Genomic DNA, 26,569 nt, shown 5'->3' with positions numbered 1-26,569 from the left:
TCAACACACTTTCCTCGCTTGTGAGTACATATACCTCATCATCCTTTATCACTGTCCATGTGCTCAACACACTCTCCTCACTTGTGAGTACATATACCTCATCATCCTTTATCACTGTCCATGTGCTCAACACACTCTCCTCACTTGTGAGTACATATACCTCATCATCCTATATCACTGTCCATGTGCTTCACACTCTCCTCCCTTGTGAGTAAATAAACCTCATCATCCTTTATCACTGTCCATGTGCTCAACACACTCTCCTCACTTGTGAGTACATATACCTCATCATCCTTTATCACTGTCCATGTGCTCAACACACTCTCCTCACTTGTGAGTACATATACCTCATCATCCTTTATCACTGTCCATGTGCTCAACACACTCTCCTCACTTGTGAGTACATATACCTCATCATCCTTTATCAGAGTCCATGTGCTCACCAAACTCTCCTGACTTGTGAGTACATATACCTCATCATCCGTTATCACTGTCCATGTGCTCAACACACTCTCCTCACTTGTGAGTACATATACCTCAGCATCCTTTATCACTGTCCATGTGCTCAACACACTCTCCTCACTTGTGAGTAAATAAACCTCATCATCCTTTATCACTGTCCATGTGCTCAACACACTCTCCTCACTTGTGAGTACATATACCTCATCATCCTTTATCACTGTCCATGTGCTCCACACACTCTCCTCACTTGAGAGTTCTTATACCTCATCATCCTTTATCACTGTCCATGTGCTCAACACACTCTCCTCACTTGTGAGTACATATACCTCATCATCCTTTATCACTGTCCATGTGCTCAACACACTCTCCTCACTTGTGAGTACAGATACCTCATCATCCTTTATCACTTTTCATGTGCTCAACACACTGTACTCACTTGTTAGTACATATACCTCATCATCCTTTATCACTGTCCATTTGCTACACACTCGCCTCGCTTGTGAGTACATATAACTCATCATCCTTTATCACTGTCCATGTGCTCATCACACTCGCCTCACTTGTGAATACATATACCTCATCATCCCTTATCACTGTCCATGTGCTCAACACATTCTGCTCACTTGTGAGTACATATACTTCATCATCCTTTATCACTGTCCATGTGCTCAACACACTCTCCTCAATTGTGAGTACATGTACCTCATCATCCTTTATCACTGTCCATGTGCTCAACACACTCTCCTCACTTGTGAGTACATATACCTCATCATCCCTTATCACTGTCCAAGTGATCAACACACTCTCCTCACTTGTGAGTACATATACCTCATCATCCTTTATCACTGTCCATGTGCTCAACACACTCTCCTCACTTGTGAGTACATATACCTCATCATCCTTTATCACTGTCCATGTGCTCAACACACTCTCCTCACTTGTGAGTACATATACCTCATCATCCTTTATCACTGTCCATGTGCTCAACACACTCTCCTCACTTGTGAGTACATATACCTCATCATCCCTTATCACTGTCCATGTGCTCAACACACTCTCCTCACTTGTGAGTACATATACCTCATCATCCTTTATCACTGTCCATGTGCTCAACACACTCTCCTCATTTGGGAGTACATATACCTCCTCATCTTTATCACTGTCCTTGTGGTCAACAAACTCTCCTCACTTGTGAGTATATATACCTCATCATCCTTTATCACTGTCCATGTGCTCAACACACTCTCCTCACTTGTGAGTACATATACCTCATCATCCTTTATCACTGTCCATGTGCTCAACACACTCTCCTCACTTGTGAGTACATATACCTCATCATCCTTTATCACTGTCCATGTGCTTCACACTCTCCTCACTTGTGAGTACATATACCTCATCATCCTTTATCACTGTCCATGTGCTCAACACACTCTCCTCACTTGTGAGTACATATACCTCATCATCCTTTATCACTGTCCATGTGCTCAACACACTCTCCTCACTTGTGAGTACATATACCTCATCATCCTTTATCACTGTCCATGTGCTCAACACACTCTCCTCACTTGTGAGTACATATACCTCATCATCCTTTATCACTGTCCATGTGCTCAACACACTCTCCTCACTTGTGAGTACATATACCTCATCATCCTTTATCATTGTCCATGTGCTCAACACACTCTCCTCTCTTGTGAGTACATATACCTCATCATCCTTTATCACTGTCCATGTGCTCGACACACTCTCCTCACTTGTGAGTACATATACCTCATCATCCTTTATCAATGTCCATGTGCTCAACACTCTCCTCGCTTGTGAGTACATATACCTCATCATCCTTTATCACTGTCCATGTGCTCAACACACTCTCCTCACTTGTGAGTACATATACCTCATCATCCTTTATCACTGTCCATGTGCTCAACACACTCTCCTCACTTGTGAGTACATATACCTCATCATCCTTTATCACTGTCCATGTGCTCAACACACTCTCCTCACTTGTGAGCACATATACCTCATCATCCTTTATCACTGTCCATGTGCTCAACACACTCTCACTTGAGAGTACATATACCTCATCATCCTTTATCACTGTCCATGTGCTCAACACACTCTCCTCACTTGTGAGTACATTAACACACTTTCCTCGCTTATGAGTACATATACCTCATCATCCTTTATCACTGTCCATGTGCTCAACACACTCTCCTCACTTGTGAGTACATATACCTCATCATCCTTTATCACTGTCCATGTGCTCAACACACTCCCCTCACTTGTGAGTACATATACCTCATCATCCTTTATCACTGTCCATGTGCTCAACACACTCTCCTCACTTGTGAGTACATATACCTCATCATCCTTTATCACTGTCCATGTGCTCAACACACTCTCCTCACTTGTGAGTACATATACCTCATCATCCTTTATCACTGTCCATGTGCTCAACACACTCTCCTCACTTGTGAGTACATATACCTCATCATCCTTTATCACTGTCCATGTGCTCAACACACTCTCCTCACTTGTGAGTACATATACCTCATCATCCTTATCACTGTCCATGTGCTCAACACACTCTCCTCACTTGTGAGTACATATACCTCATCATCCTTTTTCACTGTCCATGTGCTCAACACACTCTCCTCGCTTGTTAGTACATATACCTCATCATCCTTTATCACTGTCCATGTGCTCAACACACTCTCCTCACTTGTGAGTACATATACCTCATCATCCTTTATCACTGTCCATGTGCTCAACACACTCTCCTCACTTGTGAGTACATATACCTCATCATCCTTTATCACTGTCCATGTGCTCAACACACTCTCCTCACTTGTGAGTACATATACCTCATCATCCTTTATCACTGTCCATGTGCTCAACACACTCTCCTCACTTGTGAGTACATATACCTCATCATCCTTTATCACTGTCCATGTGCTCAACACACTCTCCTCACTTGTGAGTACATATACCTCATCATCCTTTATCACTGTCCATGTGCTCAACACACTCTCCTCACTTGTGAGTACATATACCTCATCATCCTTTATCACTGTCCATGTGCTCAACACACTCTCCTCTCTTGTGAGTACATATACCTCATCATCCTTTATCACTCTCCATGTGCTCAACACACTCTTCTCATTTTGGAGTACATATACCTCATCATCCTTTATCACTGTTCATGTGTTCAACACACTCTCCTCGCTTGTGAGTACATATACCACATCATACTTTATCACTGCCCATGTGCTCAACACACTCTCCTCACTTGTGAGTACATATACCTCATCATCCTTTATCACTGTCCATGTGCTCAACACACTCTCCTCACTTGTGAGTACATATACCTCATCATCCTTTATCACTGTCCATGTGCTCAACACACTCTCCTCACTTGTGAGTACATATACCTCATCATCCTTTATCACTGTCCATGTGCTCAACACACTCTCCTCACTTGTGAGTACATATACCTCATCATCCTTTATCAATGTCCATGTGCTCCACAGACTTTCCTCGCTTGTGAGTACATATACCTCATCACTCTTTATCACTGTCCATGTGCTCAACACACTCTCCTCACTTGTGAGTACATATACCTCATCATCCTATATCACTGTCAATATGCTCAACACACTCTCCTCACTTGTGAGTACATATACCTCATCATCCTTTATCACTGTCCATGTGCTCAACACACTCTCCTCACTTGTGAGTACATATACCTCATCATCATTTATCTCTGTCCATGTGCTCAACACACTCTCCTCACTTGTGAGTACATATACCTCATCATCATTTATCCCTGTCCATGTGCTCAACACCATCTCCTCACTTGTGCGTAAATATACCTCATCATCCTTTATCACTGTCCATGTGCTCAACACACTCTCCTCACTTGTGAGTACATATACCTCATCATCCTTTATCACTGTCCATGTGCTCAACACACTCTCCTCACTTGTGAGTACATATACCTCATCATCCTTTATCACTGTCCATGTGCTCAACACACTCCCCTCGCTTGTGAGTACATATACGTCATCATCCTTTATCACTGTCCATGTGCTCAACACACTCTCCTCACTTGTGAGTGCATATACCTCACCATCCTTTATCACAGTCCATGTGCTCAACACACTCTCCTCGCTTGTGAGTACATATACCTCATCATCCTTTATCACTGTCCATGTGCTCGACACACTCTCCTCACTTGTGAGTACATATACCTCATCATCCTTTATCACTGTCCATGTGCTCAACACAATCTCCTCACTTGTGAGTACATATACCTCATCATCCTTTATCACTGTCCATGTGCTCAACACACTCTCCTCACTTGTGAGTACATATACCTCATCATCCTTTATCACTGTCCATGTGCTCCACACACTCTCCTCACTTGTGAGTACATATACCTCATCATCCTTTATCACTGTCCATGTGCTCAACACACTCTCCTCACTTGTGAATACATATAACTCATCATTCCTTATCACTGCCCATGTGCTCAGCACACTCTCCTCACTTGTGAGTACATATACCTCATCATCCTTTATCACTGTCCATATGCTCAACACACTCTCCTCACTTGTGAGTGCATATACCTCATCATCCTTTATCACTGTCCATGTGCTCAACACACTCTCCTCACTTGTGAGTACATATACCTCATCATCCTTTATCACTGTCCATGTGCTCAACACACTCTCCTCACTTGTGAGTACATATACCTCAGCATCCCTTATCACTGTCCATGTGCTCCACACACTCTCCTCACTTGTGAGTACATATACCTCATCATCCTTTATCACTGTCCATGTGCTCAACACACTCTCCTCACTTGTGAGTACATATACCTCATCATCCTTATCACTGTCCATGTGCTCAACACACTCTCCTCACTTGTGAGTACATATACCTCATCATCCTTTATCACTGTCCATGTGCTCAACACACTCTCCTCACTTGTGAGTACATATACCTCATCATCCTTTATCACTGTCCATGTGCTCAACACACTCTCCTCTCTTGTGAGTACATATACCTCATCATCCTTTATCACTGTCTATGTGCTCAACACACTCTCCTCACTTGTGAGTACATATACCTCATCATCCTTTATCACTGTCCATGTGCTCAACACACTCTCCTCACTTGTGAGTACATATACCTCATCATCCTTTATCACTGTCCATGTGCTCAACACACTCTCCTCACTTGTGAGTGCATATACCTCATCATCCTTTATCACAGTCCATGTGCTCAACACACTCTCCTCACTTGTGAGTACATATACCTCATCATCCTTTATCACTGTCCATGTGCTCAACACAATCTCCTCACTTGTGAGTGTATATACCTCATCATCCTTTATCACTGTCCATGTGCTCAGCACACTCTCCTCACTTGTGAGTAGATATACCTCATCAACCTTTATCACTGTCCATGTGCTCAGCACACTCTCCTCACTTGTGAGTATATATACCTCATCATCCTTTATCGCTGTCCATGTGCTCAACACACTCTCCTCACTTGTGAGTACATATACCTCATCATCCTTTATCACTGTCCATGTGCTCAACACACTCTCCTCACTTGTGAGTACATATTCCTCATCATCCTTTATCACTGTCCATGTGTTCAACACACTCTCCTCACTTGTGAGTACATATACCTCATCATCCTTTATCACTATCCACGTGCTCAACACACTCTCCTCACTTGTGAGTACATATACCTCATCATCCTTTATCACTGTCCATGTGCTCAACACACTCTCCTCACTTGTGAGTACATATACCTCATCATCCTTTATCACTGTCCATGTGCTCAACACACTCTCCTCACTTGTGAGTACATATACCTCATCATCCTTTATCACTGTCCATGTGCTCAACACACTCTCCTCACTTGTGAGTACATATACCTCATCATCCTTTATCACTGTCCATGTGCTCAACACTCTCTCCTCACTTGTGTGTACATATACCTCATCATCCTTTATCACTGTCCATGTGCTCACCACACTCTCCTCACTTGTGAGTACATATACCTCATCATCCTTTATCACTGTCCATGTGCTCAACACACTCTCCTCACTTGTGAGTACATATACCTCATCATCCTTTATCACTGTCCATGTGCTCAACACACTCTCCTCAATTGTGAGTACATATACCTCATCATCCTTTATCACTGTCCATGTGCTCAACACACTCTCCTCACTTGTGAGTACATATACCTCATCATCCTTTATCAATGTCAATGTGCTCAACACACTCACCTCGCTTGTGAGTACATATAACTCATCATCCGTTATCACTGTCCATGTGCTCAACACACTCTCCTCACTTGTGAGTACATATACCTCATCATCCTTTATCACTGTCCATGTGCTCAACACACTCTCCTCACTTGTGAGTACATATACCTCATCATCCTTTATCACTGTCCATGTGCTCAACACACACTCCTCACTTGTGAGTACATATACCTCATCATCCTTTATCACTGTCCATGTGCTCAACACACTCTCCTCACTTGTGAGTACATATACCTCATCATCCTTTATCACTGTCCATGTGCTCAACACACTCTCCTCACTTGTGAGTACATATAACTCATCATTCCTTATCACTGCCCATGTGCTCAACACACTCTCCTCACTTGTGAGTACATATACCTCATCATCCTTTATCACTGCCCATGTGCTCAACACACTCTCCTCACTTGTGAGTACATATACCTCATCATCCTTTATCACTGTCCATGTGCTCAACACACTCTCTTCGCTTGTGAGTACATATACCTCATCATCATTTATCACTGTCCATGTGCTCAACACACTCTCCTCACTTGTGAGTACATATACCTCATCATCCTTTATCACTGTCCATGTGCTCAACACACTCTCCTCACTTGTGAGTACATATACCTCATCATCCTTTATCACTGTCCATGTGCTCAACACACTCTCCTCACTTGTGAGTACATATACCTCATCATCCTTTATCACTGTCCAAGTGCTCAACACACTCTCGTCACTTGTGAGTACATATACCTCATCATCCTTTATCACTGTCCATGTGCTCAACACACTCTCCTCACTTGTGTGTACATATACCTCATCATCCTTTATCACTGTCCATGTGCTCAACACACTCTCCTCACTTGTGAGTACATATACCTCATCATCCTTTATCACTGTCCATGTGCTCAACACACTCTCCTCACTTGTGAGTACATATACCTCATCATCCTTTATCACTGTCCATGTGCTCAACACACTCTCCTCACTTGTGAGAACGTATACCTCATCATCCTTTATCACAGTCCATGTGTTCAGCACTCTCCTCACTTGTGAGTACATATACCTCATCATCCTTTATCACTGTCCATGTGCTCAACACACTCTCCTCACTTGTGAGTACATATACCTCATCATCCTTTATCACTGTCCATGTGCTCAACACACTCTCCTCACTTGTGAGTACATATACCTCATCATCCTTTATCACTGTCCATGTGCTCAACACAATCTCCTCTTGTGAGTACATATACCTCATCATCCTTTATCACTGTCCATGTGCTCAACACTCTCTCCTCACTTGTGTGTACATATACCTCATCATCCTTTATCACTGTCCATGTGCTCAACACACTCTCCTCACTTGTGAGTACATATACCTCATCATCCTTTATCACTGTCCATGTGCTCAACACACTCTCCTCACTTGTGAGTACATATACCTCATCATCCTTTATCACTGTCCATGTGCTCAACACACTCTCCTCACTTGTGAGTACATATACCTCATCATCCTTTATCACTGTCCATGTGCTCAACACACTCTCCTCACTTGTGAGTACATATACCTCATCATCCTTTATCACTGTCCATGTGCTCAACACACTCTCCTCACTTGTGAGTACATATACCTCATCATCCTTTATCACTGCCCATGTGCTCAACACACCCTCCTCACTTGTGAGTACATATACCTCATCATCCTTTATCACTGTCCATGTGCTCAACACACTCTCCTCACTTGTGAGTACATATACCTCATCATCCTTTATCACTGTCCATGTGCTCAACACACTCTCCTCACTTGTGAGTACATATACCTCATCATCCTTTATCACTGTCCATGTGCTCAACACACTCTCCTCACTTGTGAGTACATATACCTCATCATCCTTTATCACTGTCCATGTGCTCAACACACTCTCCTCACTTGTGAGTACATATACCTCATCATCCTTTATCACTGTCCATGTGCTCAACACACTCTCCTCACTTGTGAGTACATATACCTCATCATCCTTTATCACTGTCCATGTGCTTCACACTCTCCTCACTTGTGAGTACATATACCTCATCATCCTTTATCACTGTCCATGTGCTCAACACACTCTCCTCACTTGTGAGTACATATACCTCATCATCCTTTATCACTGTCCATGTGCTCAACACACTCTCCTCACTTGTGAGTACATATACCTCATCATCCTTTATCACTGTCCATGTGCTCAACACACTCTCCTCACTTGTGAGTACATATACCTCATCATCCTTTATCACTGTCCATGTGCTCAACACACTCTCCTCACTTGTGAGTACATATACCTCATCATCCTTTATCACTGTCCATGTGCTCCACACACTCTCCTCACTTGTGAGTACATATACCTCATCATCCTTTATCACTGTCCATGTGCTCAACACACTCTCCTCACTTGTGAGTATATATACCCCATCATCCTTTATCACTGTCCATGTGCTCAACACACTCTACTCACTTGTGAGTACATATACCTCATCATCCTTTATCACTGTCCATGTGCTCCACACACTCTCCTCACTTGTGAGTACATATACCTCATCATCCTTTATCACTGTCCATGTGCTCAACACACTCTCCTCACTTGTGAGTACATATACCTCATCATCCTTTATCACTGTCCATGTGCTCAACACACTCTCCTCACTTGTGAGTACATATACCTCATCATCCTTTATCACTGTCCATGTGCTCAACACACTCTCCTCACTTGTGAGTACATATACCTCATCATCCTTTATCACTGTCCATGTGCTCAACACACTCTCCTCACTTGTGAGTACATATACCTCATCATCCTTTATCACTGTCCATGTGCTCAACACACTCTCCTCACTTGTGAGTACATATACCTCATCATCCTTTATCACTGTCCATGTGCTCAACACACTCTCCTCACTTGTGTGTACATATACCTCATCATCCTTTATCACTGCCCATGTGCTCAACACACTCTCCTCACTTGTGAGTACATATACCTCATCATCATTTATCTCTGCCCATGTGCTCAACACACTCTCCTCACTTGTGAGTACATATACCTCATCATCCTTTATCACTGTCCATGTTCTCAACACACTCTCCTCACTTGTGAGTACATATACCTCGTCATCCATTATCACTGTCCATATGCTCAACACACTCTCCTCACTTGTGAGTACATATACCTCATCATCCTTTATCACTGTCCATGTGCTCAACACACTCTCCTCACTTGTGAGTACATATACCTCATCATCCTTTATCACTGTCCATGTGCTCAACACACTCTCCTCACTTGTGAGTACATATACCTCATCATCCTTTATCACTGTCCATGTGCTCAACACACTCTCCTCACTTGTGAGTACATATACCTCATCATCCTTTATCACTGTCCATGTGCTCAACACACTCTCCTCACTTGTGAGTACATATACCTCATCATCCTTTATCACTGTCCATGTGCTCAACACACTCTCCTCACTTGTGAGTACATATACCTCATCATCCTTTATCACTGTCCATGTGCTCAACACACTCTCCTCGCTTGTGAGTACATATACCTCATCATCCTTTATCACTGTCCATGTGCTCAACACACTCTCCTCACTTGTGAGTACATATACCTCAGCATCCTTTATCACTCTACGTGTGCTCAACACACTCCCTTCACTTGTGAGTACATATACCTCATCATCCTTTATCACTGTCCATGTGCTCAACACACTCTCCTCACTTGTGTTTACATATACCTCATCATCCTTTATCACTGTCCATGAGCTCAACACACTCTCCTCACTTGTGAGTACATATACCTCATCATCCTTTATCACTGTCCATGTGCTCAACACACTCTCCTCACTTGTGAGTACATATACCTCATCATCCTTTATCACTGTCCATGTGCTCAACACACTCTCCTCACTTGTGAGTACATATACCTCATCATCCTTTATCACTGTCCATGTGCTCAACACACTCTCCTCACTTGTGAGTACATATACCTCATCATCCTTTATCACTGTCCATGTGCTCAACACACTCTCCTCACTTCTGAGTACATATACCTCATCATCCTTTATCACTGTCCATGTGCTCAACACACTCTCCTCACTTCTGAGTACATATACCTCATCATCCTTTATCACTGTCCATGTGCTCAACACACTCTCCTCACTTGTGAGTACATATACCTCATCATCCTTTATCACTGTCCATGTGCTCAACACACTCTCCTCACTTGTGAGTACATATACCTCATCATCCTTTATCACTGTCCATGTGCTCAACACACTCTCCTCACTTGTGAGTACATATACCTCATCATCCTTTATCACTGTCCATGTGCTCAACACACTCTCCTCACTTGTGAGTACATATACCTCATCATCCTTTATCACTGTCCATGTGCTCAACACACTCTCCTCACTTGTGAGTACATATACCTCATCATCCTTTATCACTGTCCATGTGCTCAACACACTCTCCTCACTTGTGAGTACATATACCTCATCATCCTTTATCACTGTCCATGTGCTCAACACACTCTCCTCACTTGTGAGTACATATACCTCATCATCCTTTATCACTGTCCATGTGCTCAACACACTCTCCTCACTTGTGAGTACATATACCTCATCATCCTTTATCACTGTCCATGTGCTCAACATACTCTCCTCACTTGTGAGTACATATACCTCATCATCCTTTATCACTGTCCATGTGCTCAACACACTCTCCTCACTTGTGAGTACATATACCTCATCATCCTCTATCACTGTCCATGTGCTCAATACACTCTCCTCACTTGTGAGTACATATACCTCATCATCCTTTATCACTGTCCATGTGCTCAACACACTCTCCTCACTTGTGAGTACATATACCTCATCATCCTTTATCACTGTCCATGTGCTCAACACACTCTCCTCACTTGTGAGTACATATACCTCATCATCCTTTATCACTGTCCATGTGCTCAACACACTCTCCTCACTTGTGAGTACATATACCTCATCATCCTTTATCACTGTCCATGTGCTCAACACACACTCCTCACTTGTGAGTACATATACCTCATCATCCTTTATCACTCTCCATGTGCTCAACACCATCTCCTCACTTGTGCGTAAATATACCTCATCATCCTTTATCACTGTCCATGTGCTCAACACACTCTCCTCACTTGTGAATACATATAACTCATCATCCTTTATCACTGTCCATGTGCTCAACACACCTCTCCTCACTTGTGAGTACATATACCTCATCATCCTTTATCACTGTCCATGTGCTCAACACACTCTCCTCACTTGTGAGTACATATACCTCATCATCCTTTATCACTGTCCATGTGCTCAACACACTCTCCTCACTTGTGAGTACATATAACTCATCATTCCTTATCACTGCCCATGTGCTCAGCACACTCTCCTCACTTGTGAGAACATATACCTCATCATCCTTTATCACTGTCCATGTGCTCCACACACTCTCCTCACTTGTGAGTACATATACCTCATCATCCTTTATCACTGTCCATGTGCTCAACACACTCTCCTCACTTGTGAGTACATATACCTCACCATCCTTTATCACTGTCCATGTGCTCAACACACTCTCCTCACTTGTGAGTACATATACCTCATCATCCTTTATCACTGTCCATGTGCTCAACACACTCTCCTCACTTGTGAGTACATATACCTCATCATCCTTTATCACTGTCCATGTGCTCAACACACTCTCCTCACTTGTGAGTACATATACCTCATCATCCTTTATCACTGTCCATGTGCTCAACACACTCTCCTCACTTGTGAGTACATATACCTCATCATCCTTTATCACTGTCCATGTGCTCAACACACTCTCCTCACTTGTGAGTACATATACCTCATCATCCTTTATCACTGTCCATGTGCTTCACACTCTCCTCACTTGTGAGTACATATACCTCATCATCCTTTATCACTGTCCATGTGCTCAACACACTCTCCTCACTTGTGAGTACATATACCTCATCATCCTTTATCACTGTCCATGTGCTCAACACACTCTCCTCACTTGTGAGTACATATACCTCATCATCCTTTATCACTGTCCATGTGCTCAACACACTCTCCTCACTTGTGAGTACATATACCTCATCATCCTTTATCACTGTCCATGTGCTCAACACACTCTCCTCACTTGTGAGTACATATACCTCATCATCCTTTATCACTGTCCATGTGCTCAACACACTCTCTCACTTGTGAGTACATATACCTCATCATCCTTTATCACTGTCCATGTGCTCAACACACTCTCCTCACTTGTGAGTACATATACCTCATCATCCTTTATCACTGTCCATGTGCTCAACACACTCTCCTCACTTGTGAGTACATATACCTCATCATCCTTTATCACTGTCCATGTGCTCAACACACTCTCCTCACTTGTGAGTACATATACCTCATCATCCTTTATCACTGTCCATGTGCTCAACACACTCTCCTCGCTTGTGAGTACATATACCTCATCATCCTTTATCACTGTCCATGTGCTCAACACACTCTCCTCACTTGTGAGTACATATACCTCATCATCCTTTATCACTGTCCATGTGCTCAACACACTCTCCTCACTTGTGAGTACATATACCTCATCATCCTTTATCACTGTCCATGTGCTCAACACACTCTCCTCACTTGTGAGTACATATACCTCATCATCCTTTATCACTGTCCATGTGCTCAACACACTCTCCTCACTTGTGAGTACATATACCTCATCATCCTTTATCACTGTCCATGTGCTCAACACACTCTCCTCACTTGTGAGTACATTTACCTCATCATCCTTTATCACTGTCCATGTGTTCAACACACTCTCCTCACTTGTGAGTACATATACCTCATCATCCTTTATCACTGTCCATGTGCTCAACACACTATCCTCACTTGTGAGTACATATACCTCATCATCCTTTATCACTGTCCATGTGCTCAACACACTCTCCTCACTTGTGAGTACATATACCTCATCATCCTTTATCACTGTCCATGTGCTCAACACACTCTCCTCACTTGTGAGTACATATACCTCATCATCCTTTATCACTGTCCATGTGCTCAACACACTCTCCTCACTTGTGAGTACATATACCTCATCATCCTTTATCACTGTCCATGTGCTCAACACACTCTCCTCACTTGTGAGTACATATACCTCATCATCCTTTATCACTGTCCATGTGCTCAACACACTCTCCTCACTTGTGAGTACATATACCTCATCATCCTTTATCACTGTCCATGTGCTCAACACACTCTCCTCACTTGTGAGTACATATACCTCATCATCCTTTATCACTGTCCATGTGCTCAACACACTCTCCTCACTTGTGAGTACATATACCTCATCATCCTTTATCACTGTCCATGTGCTCAACACACTCTCCTCACTTGTGAGTACATATACCTCATCATCCTTTATCACTGTCCATGTGCTCAACACACTCTCCTCACTTGTGAGTACATATACCTCATCATCCTTTATCACTGTCCATGTGCTCAACACACTCTCCTCACTTGTGAGTACATATACCTCATCATCCTTTATCACTGTCCATGTGCTCAACACACTCTCCTCACTTGTGAGTACATATACCTCATCATCCTTTACTACTGTCCATGTGCTTTACTCTCACCTCACTTGGGAGTACATATACCTCATCATCCTTTATCACTGTCCATGCGCTCAACACACTCTCCTCAATTGTGAGTACATATACCTCATCATCCTTTATCACTGTCCATGTGCTCAACACACTCTCCTCACTTGTGAGTATGTATACCTCATCATCCTTTATCACAGCCCATGTGCTCAGCACACTCCCCTCGCTTGTGAGTACATATACCTCATCATCCTTTATCACTGTCCATGTGCTCAACACACTCTCCTCACTTGTGAGTACATATACCTCATCATCCTTTATCACTGTCCATGTGCTCAACACACTCTCCTCACTTGTGAGTACATATACCTCATCATCCTTTATCACTGTCCATGTGCTCAACACACTCTCCTCACTTGTGAGTACATATACCTCATCATCCTTTATCACTGTCCATGTGCTCAACACACTCTCCTCACTTGTGAGTACATATACCTCATCATCCTTTATCACTGTCCATGTGCTCAACACACTCTCCTCACTTGTGAGTACATATACCTCATCATCCTTTATCACTGTCCATGTGCTCAACACACTCTCCTCACTTGTGAGTACATATACCTCATCATCCTTTATCACTGTCCATGTGCTCAACACACTCTCCTCACTTGTGAGTACATATACCTCATCATCCTTTATCACTGTCCATGTGCTCAACACACCCTCCTCGCTTGTGAGTACATATACCTCATCATCCTTTATCACTGTCCATGTGCTCAGCACACTCTCCTCACTTGTGAGTACATATATCTCATCATCCTTTATCACTGTCCATGTGCTCAATACACTCTCCTCACTTGTGAGTACATATACCTCATCATCCTTTATCACTGTCCATGTGCTCAACACACTCTCCTCACTTGTGAGTAGATATACCTCATCATCCCTTATCACTGTCCGTGTGCTCAACACACTCTCCTCACTTGAGATTACATATAACTCATCATCCTTTATCACTGTCCATGTGCTCAACACACTCTCCTCACTTGTGAGTTCATATACCTCATCATCTTTTATCACTGTTCATGTGCTCAACACACTCTCCTCACTTTTGAGTACATATACCTCATCATCCTTTATCACTGTCCATGTGCTCCACACACTCTCCTCACTTGTGAGTACATATACCTCATCATCCTTTATCAATGTCCATGTTCTTCACACTCTCCTCACTTGTGAGTACATATACCTCATCATCCTTTATCACTGTCTATGTGCTCAACAAATGCTCCTCACTTGTGAGTACATATACCTCATCATCCTTTATCACTGTCCATGTGCTTCACACTCTCCTCCCTTGTGAGTACATATATCTCATCATCCTTTATCACTGTCCATCTGCTCAACACACTCTCCTCACTTGTGCGTACATATACCTCATCATCCTTTATCACTGCCCATGTGATCAACACACTCTCCTTGCTTGTGAGTACATATACCACAACATCCTTTATCACTGTCCATGTGCTTCACACTCTCCTCACTTGTGAGTACATATACCTCATCATCCTTTATCACTGTCCATGTGCTCAACACACTCTCCTCACTTGTGAGTACATATACCTCATCATCCTTTATCACTGTCCATGTGCTTCACACTCTCCTCACTTGTGAGTACATATACCTCATCATCTTTTATCACTCTCCATGTGCTCAACACACTCTCCTCATTTGTGTGTACATATACCTCATCATCCTTTATCACTGTCCATGAGCTCAACACACTCTCCTCACTTGTGAGTACATATACCTCATCATCCTTTATCACTGTCCATGTGCTCAACACATGCTCCTCACTTGTGAGTACATATACCTCATCATCCTTTATCACTCTCCATGCGCTCAACACACTCTCCTCGCTTGTGGGTACATATACCTCATCATCCTTTATCACTGTCCATGTGCACAACACACTCTCTTCGCTTGTGAATACATATACCTCATCATCCTTTATCACTGTCCATGTGCTCAACACACTCTCCTGACTTGTGAGTACACATACCTCATCATCCTTTATCACTGTCCATGTGCTCAACACACTCTCCTCACTTGTGAGTATCTGCTGCACATCTTTCCTAGCTCAGTGCATCTGTCCAACCAATCAGTACATTTTTTTCATCTCTCCTTAGTGTCCAACCAGTCATAGAACTCTTCATATGCCCATCCTCTAATTTGCCACTTCTCTCTTTGCCATGCACATTATCTCCTCACACTTCTGCCTACTTTCCTCATCTCTCTGACAATCCCACTCCTTCTTCCCCAACCTCTGTCTCTGTATACTGTCTAGTACTTCCTCAGTCCACCAATAGGTGTTCTTCCTCCACCCACATGTCACCCCAAACACCCATCTAGCTGTCTCCCTTACCAGCTCTGCTGTACTTAACCAGATATTTGTTAGATTGTCACTGCCATCCAGTGCCTGTCTCAAATCTTCCCTGAACTCCACCTCACAAGCACACTTTTCCATTTCACACCATTTGATCCTTGGTGCTGCCCCCACACTCCTCCTCATCTCGATCACCAACATCATCTCACATACCAACATTCCCTGTTGCCTAAATGCACTTTCTCCTGTCACCACATTACAGCCTCCAATGTACTTCAAACTGGCCCTCCTACATTGGATACATTCCACCTGTGTGCATCTTACTCCTCTCTTGTATGTCACCCTATGCTCCTCCCTCATGTTATAGTGTGTATTCACCACAACCATGTCCATCCTTTTTGCAAAATCCACTACCATCCTTTCAACACCATACACATCCATCAATTCCCCATCCCCTCTGTTCCATTCACCAACATGTCCATTGACATCTGCTGCATTGACCAGTCTGTCACCCTTGGGTACAGTCATCACCACGTCATCCAACTGACGTCACATTTCTCTTTCTCATCCTTCGCACAACCAACTTGCATAACATATGCACTAACAACAGTCATCCTTACACCATCAGCTTACAGCTTCAGAAACATCACTCTATCAGACACTTATGTCATCCTCCAAAAACACTCTTGGCATACTGTTTCTTCAGCAGAAGCCCTACCCCCTTCCACTGCCAGTCCACACCTTGATAGCACAATTGTGACCTGCCTACCATACGCCCAGTCATAATCCCCTTCCATGTGGTCTCTTGCACACGCACAATATGTCAGCCATCCCCTGGCCATCATACCAGCTAGCCTAATCCCTATACCACTCATACTGCCAACGTTCACAATTCTTACCCCCAATACCACCCTCCTAGCCATTCCCATCTCTTCCTGCCATATGATTGTTGGACATCCTCCAGGGGATGCCTGTTAGTGCAAAGGCTAATGTGTTATTGAATGACTCAAGTATATTACAGCAATATTTAGTCACTGTCACTGATTTTTCCCATTGCATCCATGTATGCAAAGCATCCTACAGATGTCCTGCTGTAACAGGTTGAGAGGGATGACTGCAGAGCAGGAGTGTGAATTTAGTTTGCCATACTGACATAGAACAGACATGTATGTGAGGTATTAGTTATGCACATGCCAGTTTGAGTAGATGTATGTGTCCACCTCATGAAAACAGACATGGGATACAAAATGTCTGTGAAAACAACTGTACATGTTGTACATTTGTGTAATCTGTGCACCCAAAACAGTTACATTTCTACAGCTACTGGTTGTTGCGTTGCCCTGACACAGCCATGGTTAGTACAATAAGCATGATTATCATTACTAAATTGGAGAGGTATCCAATTGTCTTATAACTATGTGGCCATGCTCACTACAAACAATAGATTGAGCTCATAGATGGCTGTATGGACTCAGCAATACCTTGCTTGTCATATCTGCCTCTACCAACATACAGTAATCCCCTTTGCTGGATAGCAGCATTACACAAACCACAGACTTGGTCCCTATAGTGGCTGTACAGGGCAAAGTAGGGGAATGAACCAACTTGGCATCAAGTCATCCATTGTCTGAACAAGCATATAAGGTCACAGGTGGATTACTGTAAGGCCAATTATGAATGCAAATTGGATACATCCACCAGGGACATTCACAAGGCCATCTTCCCATATGTCTGTAATCTCGGAGGCAACATACCAACTCAACCTGTAATGGTGGCCAGTCAGATCACATGCACACACAACATAGCTACAGACAACCTGATGGAGATAGGGTTAGGGCAAACATCCCCCCACCTGGCTCAGCATCACTATAGGTGGATATGTACTGCACCCACACCCCTCCCCTCATCACCAGTGAGCAGGTACATATTGCCTACTGAAAGGCAACAAATGTAAGTATACATAGGACATCATATCATCCCTGTCTGCATCCTACATGAACTCAGGCATGTGCTCCCAGCTGCATTACCCACTGTAATCATACCAAGCTGCAGCACCATCCACATACCATCCGCATGGAAGATGGCTAATGTCATCCATTTACACAGACCTGAATGAGGAATGATGGTTTATGCAAACAACTTGCCCTCCCTGAGGGCAATATGACTTATCAGGACCAGGAGTACAATGCAAGCTGATACTGTGTTGATAGATTACAGGGGTATGCTGTGGCTGTAAGTAGTGGCTACTGGTATGGCTGAGAATGTTGGCTACTGGTATTCAAGGTATATGTGCAGGTACTGGACATACTGTTGCCAAATGTATGGGGTCCTGAGATGTGTTTCCCTGTTAGCGTCTACCAGGTACAATGTCACATCACCGGCTGGAGACCTTTTCACCAGCGGAATGCAACCTGGTAATGGAAGCCGTAATACAGAACCACACAGTACTGTCGGGCCGAAGCCAGCAACATCCGAGGGAGAGAACCACCTTGTAGGATGACCTTGTCCACACGATAAATTAGGTGGGCCTGCACGCATGTACATATGAGCAGGTGCGGCATCATGCCACCGACCTCACACGCCATGCCTGGCAAAGGACTGCTGCCATTCATAGGTTCATAGGTTCATAGGTAGGGACTAGGCTATCAGCCAACGGCCTACGTAAGCCTAGCCAACAAGGTTCCCTGGCTTACGCCACCCAAGAAAGTTATTTTCCTGTGCCACTGTCGAGCAGAGACACAGAAGTGATCCCCGGGGTGTATTTTCTATTTCCCATCCACTCATCAAGATTTTTCTTGAAGAGTGCTAATGAAGAACTTTGCTTGACATATATAGGTAGCCTGTTCCAGAGTATGGGAAGTCTATGGGACAGGAATCTATCCCTCCACCATGTCCTGTTTATTAAGGTGACAAGGTTTAGGTCCCTAGAGCGTGTAGCTCGGAGGGATTGGGATTTCTTTAGGTATAGCATGTCCAACAGCTCTGGGTTTGACGTAGCTTTATATGTTAGGCAGAGGATCACCTCGGAGTAGGAGATATGCTATGGAAAAAAGCTGGAGTTTTTTGAGGCGGTCAATGTAGGGCATTTGTTTGAGACCATTTATCCTCTTTGTGAGGTACTTCTGTGGCCTTTCCAGCTGCTGCAGATGTCATGTGAGGTACATTCCAAAAGGGGCGTTGTACTCTATAATGGGTCTAATGAGTGTCGGGTAGAGGGGAATGATTACCTCTTTTTTCCTGAATGAGAACCCTTTTATGATGAGGTGTGCCACATAGAAGGACTTCCTGACTACTGTGGTGATGTGACTATCAAAGGAGAGACTACTGTCCACCTGGGTCCCAAGGTCTCTTATCACGCATTCGGTGTTAAGTAGATTGCTGCCTATGTGGTAGTTCATGGGTAGTGAGTTTTAACCAAAGGGGTTGACACTGCACTTATTGTCATTGAGCTTGAGGCCATATCTCTGACACCAGGCATCTGTCTCAGTGAGGCCCTTCTGTAGGATATTCACATCATTTGGGGACATGACTATGGCTCCTAGTTTGCAGTCATCTGCAAACTTCATTAGCCAGAGGCCTTCTGTGTTAGCCTGTACTTCAGAGAAGTAGATACCAAACAGGAGAGGTTCCAGGACAGAACCCTGTGGTACTCCACTTGTCACTGCTTTGAGGTCAGATTTGGAATCTGCAACTTTTGCAGTGTGGGTTCTGTCAGTGAGCCAGTTGGAAATCCATCTTGTGACATAGGGATTTATACCTAGTTTAGTGAGTTTATCTATAATTCCAGAATGGGGGATGGTGTTGAAAGCCTTGGCAAGGTCATGATAGGCTGTGTGAACCACCTTACCCTCATCTACGGCTTTAGTAACTGGCTCAAAGAAGTCGATCAGGTTCAGGAGGCATGATCTGCCTTTCACAATCCCGAACTGGGGGGGTCCAGAGTTTGGAGGTTACCAATGTCTTTGTTTACGAGTTCCATGATGATAAGTTCCATGGCCTTGCAGACCAGGCTTGTCAGGCTAATAGGTCGATAGTTCCCAGGATCAGTCATGGCTCCCCCTTTGTGGAGTGGGATAACTGTTGCTGTGCACCATTCTGTGGGCACAAAGCCTGATGCGAAGCTATTATTGAATATGGTGCTTAAGTGGGGAGCCAGTTCGCTCTGAAGTTCTGTAAAACGCAGCCTGGGATGTTGTCCAGTCCCATGGATGTTGTGTTTTTGGCTTTAGAGAGTGCAGCTTTAACTGCGTAGTTGTGATTACAGGGACTCTGCATTCTTCCTGTATAGATATGGGCCCTTTAGGGGGAGAGAGGTGGGTGAAGTTAGCACTGAACCTATTTGCCAGGATGTTGGCAATATCAGTTGGTTCTGTAATTTTTGTGTCTTTGTGCTGTAACTCAGAGCAGATCTGGGTGTTGCCATCCATGGCCAGGGACACCACAACCACATGTGGGAAACCAGCCATGCAGCCCTCACTGACACCAAATGAGGAGCTCCTTGCCAAGCTTGGGCCACCCATCACAGTACAACACCAGGCTACAAAGCCCCACTTGATGGAGGTGGGTGGCACCCACACAATGGACAAGGAGCGTGCAGGTAAGGTCCCAGTGGGGATTAGTAGACTCCTGTATGAGAATACTTGTATCTGTACAGTATCTACATGCATGTGCCAGGTACGATTGCAGTTGCAGATGGGAATTTCTAATGCACAGATGTGCAAATCTATGCTGAAGGACAGTAAATTGTGTAGTATTGTGTGTTGTACTGTAAATGTACAGACATGCTGCAGCCATCATTTTCCAAGTGCACATGTGAGTCTGCTGACAATACCTCTCTTCCATGACTACATAGGTCACTCTGGTCTGCATATGGGACAGCAGCCTGAAGCTGGTGAATGTGGAATTGTTCAGCTGTGCTTTGGCAATGCCCCAGGCATGTGGAGGGCATGCAAGTTACCATGCACACAACTATGAATAATAGCCATATTGCTTTATGCGCATGCTCACATGTGGTGGGGTTAATTGTATTGCATCACAGTGGACACCACAGGGGCCTATCTGAAGAGAATGTAACATTCCTGTAGCATTCCTCAGAATCTGTCAGTTCAAGACATCTGGACAGACACCAGCAACATATACTGGGCAAACTGACTAAGGTAGGGACATGTATGAAACATTACTGCTATACAGTGGATATAAAATGTATATGCACACCTGTTAAGATGCTATTTGTTTCTAATATATACTGAATGAGACCACAAGATGTCAGTCTGCACCTTTCCCACCCTTTAATGTGACCCATGACATGAACAGTTCACTTGTAAAACCAAGCATCTGTACTCATGTATTGCACCTACAAGCCTGGACAAGTGTGAGGGTAGCAGACATTGTATCAGTATGCTGTTTCAGTCAGGAATGAGACCTGATGCTGCCATATGTGTCAGTACACTCACTGTGGCCTATTTCGCAACTATATCACATACATGGGCAGGTTTACCTTTGAAAACTTGAAATGCACATTGTCGAAAGACAATTGTGCGGAAGTATGTTTTCAAGTTTTCAGATACCCGAAAAGAAATGCAGCGAATGTGCAATGAGTGAATGCACATTGACATTCGCTCATTGCAGATTCGGCATTTTGGGTGTGGAGTGCACTATAGTGGGGATCGGGAAGTGGACCCTTTCCCGACTGTAGTGCGACCTCGGAGTTAGAATAATAAACTAGGGGGTGTGAGGGGTGCAGGGGGTTTGCCCCTTGCACATCTATCTGTGTTTGTAGTTGTAGTTCGAAAATCAGCAAATCTGGTTTTCAATTTGCTGATTTTCGAACATTGGTGCAGTTCGGAATGTCGATTTTCATCATTACAGTTCGCACAAAGGGCCGTTTGGATAGTTGATTTTCAACTATTCAAAGGTAAACCCATGGGCATTGTTAAGGCAGACAGAGCACTAATAGGTTCCAACCATCTGGATGTTCCAGACACATCTGTAGAGAGGACTGGTATGGCCTGTACAGAGGTTTTACATGCTGCATGTGAGGCAGATGCCATTAACACACTACATAAAGTAATGGCATCAGGAGGCGGTCACCTGCCATGTATGGTACACACATCAAAATGGTATCAGCCACACAAGATGTGATACACACACACACACACACACACACACACACACACACACACACACACACACACACACACACACACACACACACACACACATACACACACACACACACACACACACACACACACACACACACCAGTACTGAGATAGAACTCCTACCTATTTATGTCTACTATAGTGTTACATAGTTATCAGACATGCCACAGAGCTTACACAATTTCACCTTGTCCAAAGGTACTTGTAAGGTGAATGACATCAACAGGACTACTAAATTAGGATGAGTATGGCGTTAATGAACTCAGAATGGTATAACCTTCACAGTACATGATTCTCACACAAAAAGTTGCCAGTATTAAGATTAGAACTCCTGCCTATCTAGTTATTTGTATTACGGTATTGCAAAGTTAGCAGACAGACCATGCAGCTCACACAATTTCACCTCATCCCAAGGTACTTCTAAGGTGAATGACAACAACAGCAGTAGTAAAGTAGGGTGGGGGAAGTGTAATGGGTGGTACACACACACACACACACACACACACACACACACACACACACACACACACACACACACACACACACACACACTTACCAGTATTGAGATTAGAATCCCTGCCTATCCAGTAAATTATACTATAGTGCTATGCAGTTACTGCATGCACTACAGAGCTTACTGGACTTACAACTAGCCAAAGGTGCTGATAACTGCACAATTGAGGTAAAATATTACAGGTGGCAGGAAGTCTGCCTTCATTTTCTCCCATACTCCTTGCTAGTTCTTTGCGTCTTGCATATCAAATAGCATTATAGCTTTGCACTTCAACAGGTTATTGTATCAATAAGTGCATCACACCTAGGAGCCATCAGCAGTACTCATTCATCATGGAATTAGACGCAGTATTTATTACTTATGACCACCCCACCTGGCATGATTAAAGTGTAGTTTTCTGTGCTTTCACCCATTAACCTGGTGCATATGTCCATTCTGAGGCATTGTTGCAACTATCTCATGTACACAGACAACCCTCTCCTCTAAACTCCAAACAATCAGACCAGTGAGAGTTACCCCTATATCACCAAATGTGGAACTATGCACTCTCCAGCAAAGACTGGACTAGCTGGTCAAGAGGATGAGATCAACACCTGCACCTCACCATGTAGACCACGTAGCTCACCAAAACACCTACTATGACAGCCCTGACATACAATGAAAAGCCACGCACCCACTTTCACAGAGGCACTCAATGGACATTTACACAAACAGCACAGACCAGCAAGACAGACACCACCTCAGACACCATGACATAACACATGCCAAAAGACACATATGTCACCTACACAGTGTACCCATCAACCTAATCTCCTAAGGCTGACCACCTTGCACAATATAGTGGTCATGGGTGATGCAGTACTGCGGCACACAGATGTCCCACTCACTATGTTGATTATGGAGAAGGTAACAGCCAACTGTCTATCACATGCCAGCATCCAATACATGACCCATCCAGTCAGATCACTCCACAACAGCTACAAGTATCACTCTGTCATCATCCATGTGGGTGTGAATGACCTGAGACACACCTCCCTGGGCTACATGACAAGAGACATGGATGAGCACTCAGAATATGTGGTCCAGGCAGGTGTGACAGTAGCCCTGAGCGGTATACTGTCATCACCCAGAATGATGCTGCAGTACTATCAACAGATAATTGACTGCAACACTGGCTTACATGTTGTGTGTCATTCTCAGGGGATCCAGTATCTCTCTGCTTTGGATAACATAATTGACAAAGCTCAATACCTTGCCAGAGATGTCCTAAATCTGTCAGCCCTGGGTTTCTAGGTACAGGGTAAGTGTTTTGCCACCCCTATAGTGCCTTATTAGGCAGTGTTCCAAATCAGATTATCACCATAACAGCTAGACATGTATGCAATTTGAGGGTCATGCTGCTCAACAGTAGACATCTAACTGTCAAGCTGCAGTCACTCAAAGCACTCCTCAGAGTAGAAGACATTCACATTTGTGCTGTAACAAAGAGTTGGTTCACAGCAGCTGACAGCAGCCCTGCACTAACAGGCTATGATGCATTCCACAACTGTCAGCGCCAAAACATGGACAACAACTCGACAGGTGGTGTTGCCACTATATCCATAATGGATATGCACACCTCCAGACTAGTATACCAGCATAATGAATCAGAGGTACTTCTAGTAAAACTGACTTTAGGGAATAGTGCAATCCACACCATAATCTGGTATCAGTTCCCAGCTATGTCCCTAGACTGTCAATGTATATTCCTCAACACCCTGGTATGTGTGAAGGTCCAACCCAACACTGACATAGTAGAAGATTTCAACTACCCCACCATCACCTGGTGAAAGTAGTCAAGAACCAGTACACTGGCCCAATGCTTCATGGAATTCATCAGTTCCAATGCCTTGTACTGTCTCATACTGACCCCCAGTAGAGGATGCAACAACCTTGACCTGTGTTGATTACTTACATATGGGACTGTTGCTCGACCACAGTTGTCAATTCCTACCTGGTCAGATCCAAACATGATGTAATCAACATGGAACTCAACATCTAACCCACACCCCCCACAAAGGTAACCACCTTGCAAAACCTCTCCAATGCCAACATTGCAGTCATAAAAACAGGGGTGGATGACTTCACTGCACCCATGCCAATGGGAAATAGCTGTATGACTGTCACATCATACACAAATGCACTGCACAATCCTGTACATGGATCCATGGTACTAGCCATAGCCAACAGAACACAGACACTGTCCTCAAAACACTGGAAGCCATTGTGATGGTCCCCTGCCATTACTAATGTGTACAACAGAAGGAGGACACTGTTGCAGAAAGTGGTGGTGTCCCATGGCTAGCAAACCCCCTTATTAGCCTCAAACACAACTTGGGATCCCTCATGGAATCACCTACAGGCAGCTATGAAGGCAGATTTGCAGAAGACACTAATGACAATCACAAACGACTTTCATGGTTATATTAATGACCTCCAGAGCAATAACCACAAGTGCTGCGAGTTACTGCACAATGCTGATTCCTATCCTGACACAACAGATATTGGCCACAGTCTTGCCAACACATTCAGTGCCAGCTTTACCCCTGTACTCCCATGGGGTTGATCGCAATGGCAGGTGAAAGCCAGACACCCAGCATTACTATAGGCCAGGTTAAACCTGCATTGTCCTCAGACAAGGATACAGCTTCCATGGGACCCCAACATATCCGTGGCTGTGTTCTACATAGCATACAAAGAGACCTGGCACCACATCTGTGTGCCCTGGTAGGGCACAGCCTCACCTCAGGCTTTGTCCATCCAAAATGGCACACTGCTACAATCATCCTTCTCCATGAAGGGGTAGCATCTACAGACCCTGGGAATTATGGGCCCTTAGCCTGACAAGTCTACTATGCATGGTTATGGACTCATCATCATGGACCTGATTGACCAAGATATGGGGGATCTCCTAACTCAGGACGCCACACAGTTTGGCTTTGTGAATGGCAGATTATCCCTGCTCAACCTAGTTGACATCTTTCAATGAGTCA

The sequence above is a fragment of the Protopterus annectens genome, chromosome 1.part1, assembly GCF_019279795.1.
Source record: "Protopterus annectens isolate FY-2018-M chromosome 1.part1, PAN1.0, whole genome shotgun sequence".
NCBI classification, from domain to species: domain Eukaryota; kingdom Metazoa; phylum Chordata; order Ceratodontiformes; family Protopteridae; genus Protopterus; species Protopterus annectens.
Note: the sequence above shows the minus strand (reverse complement) of the source record.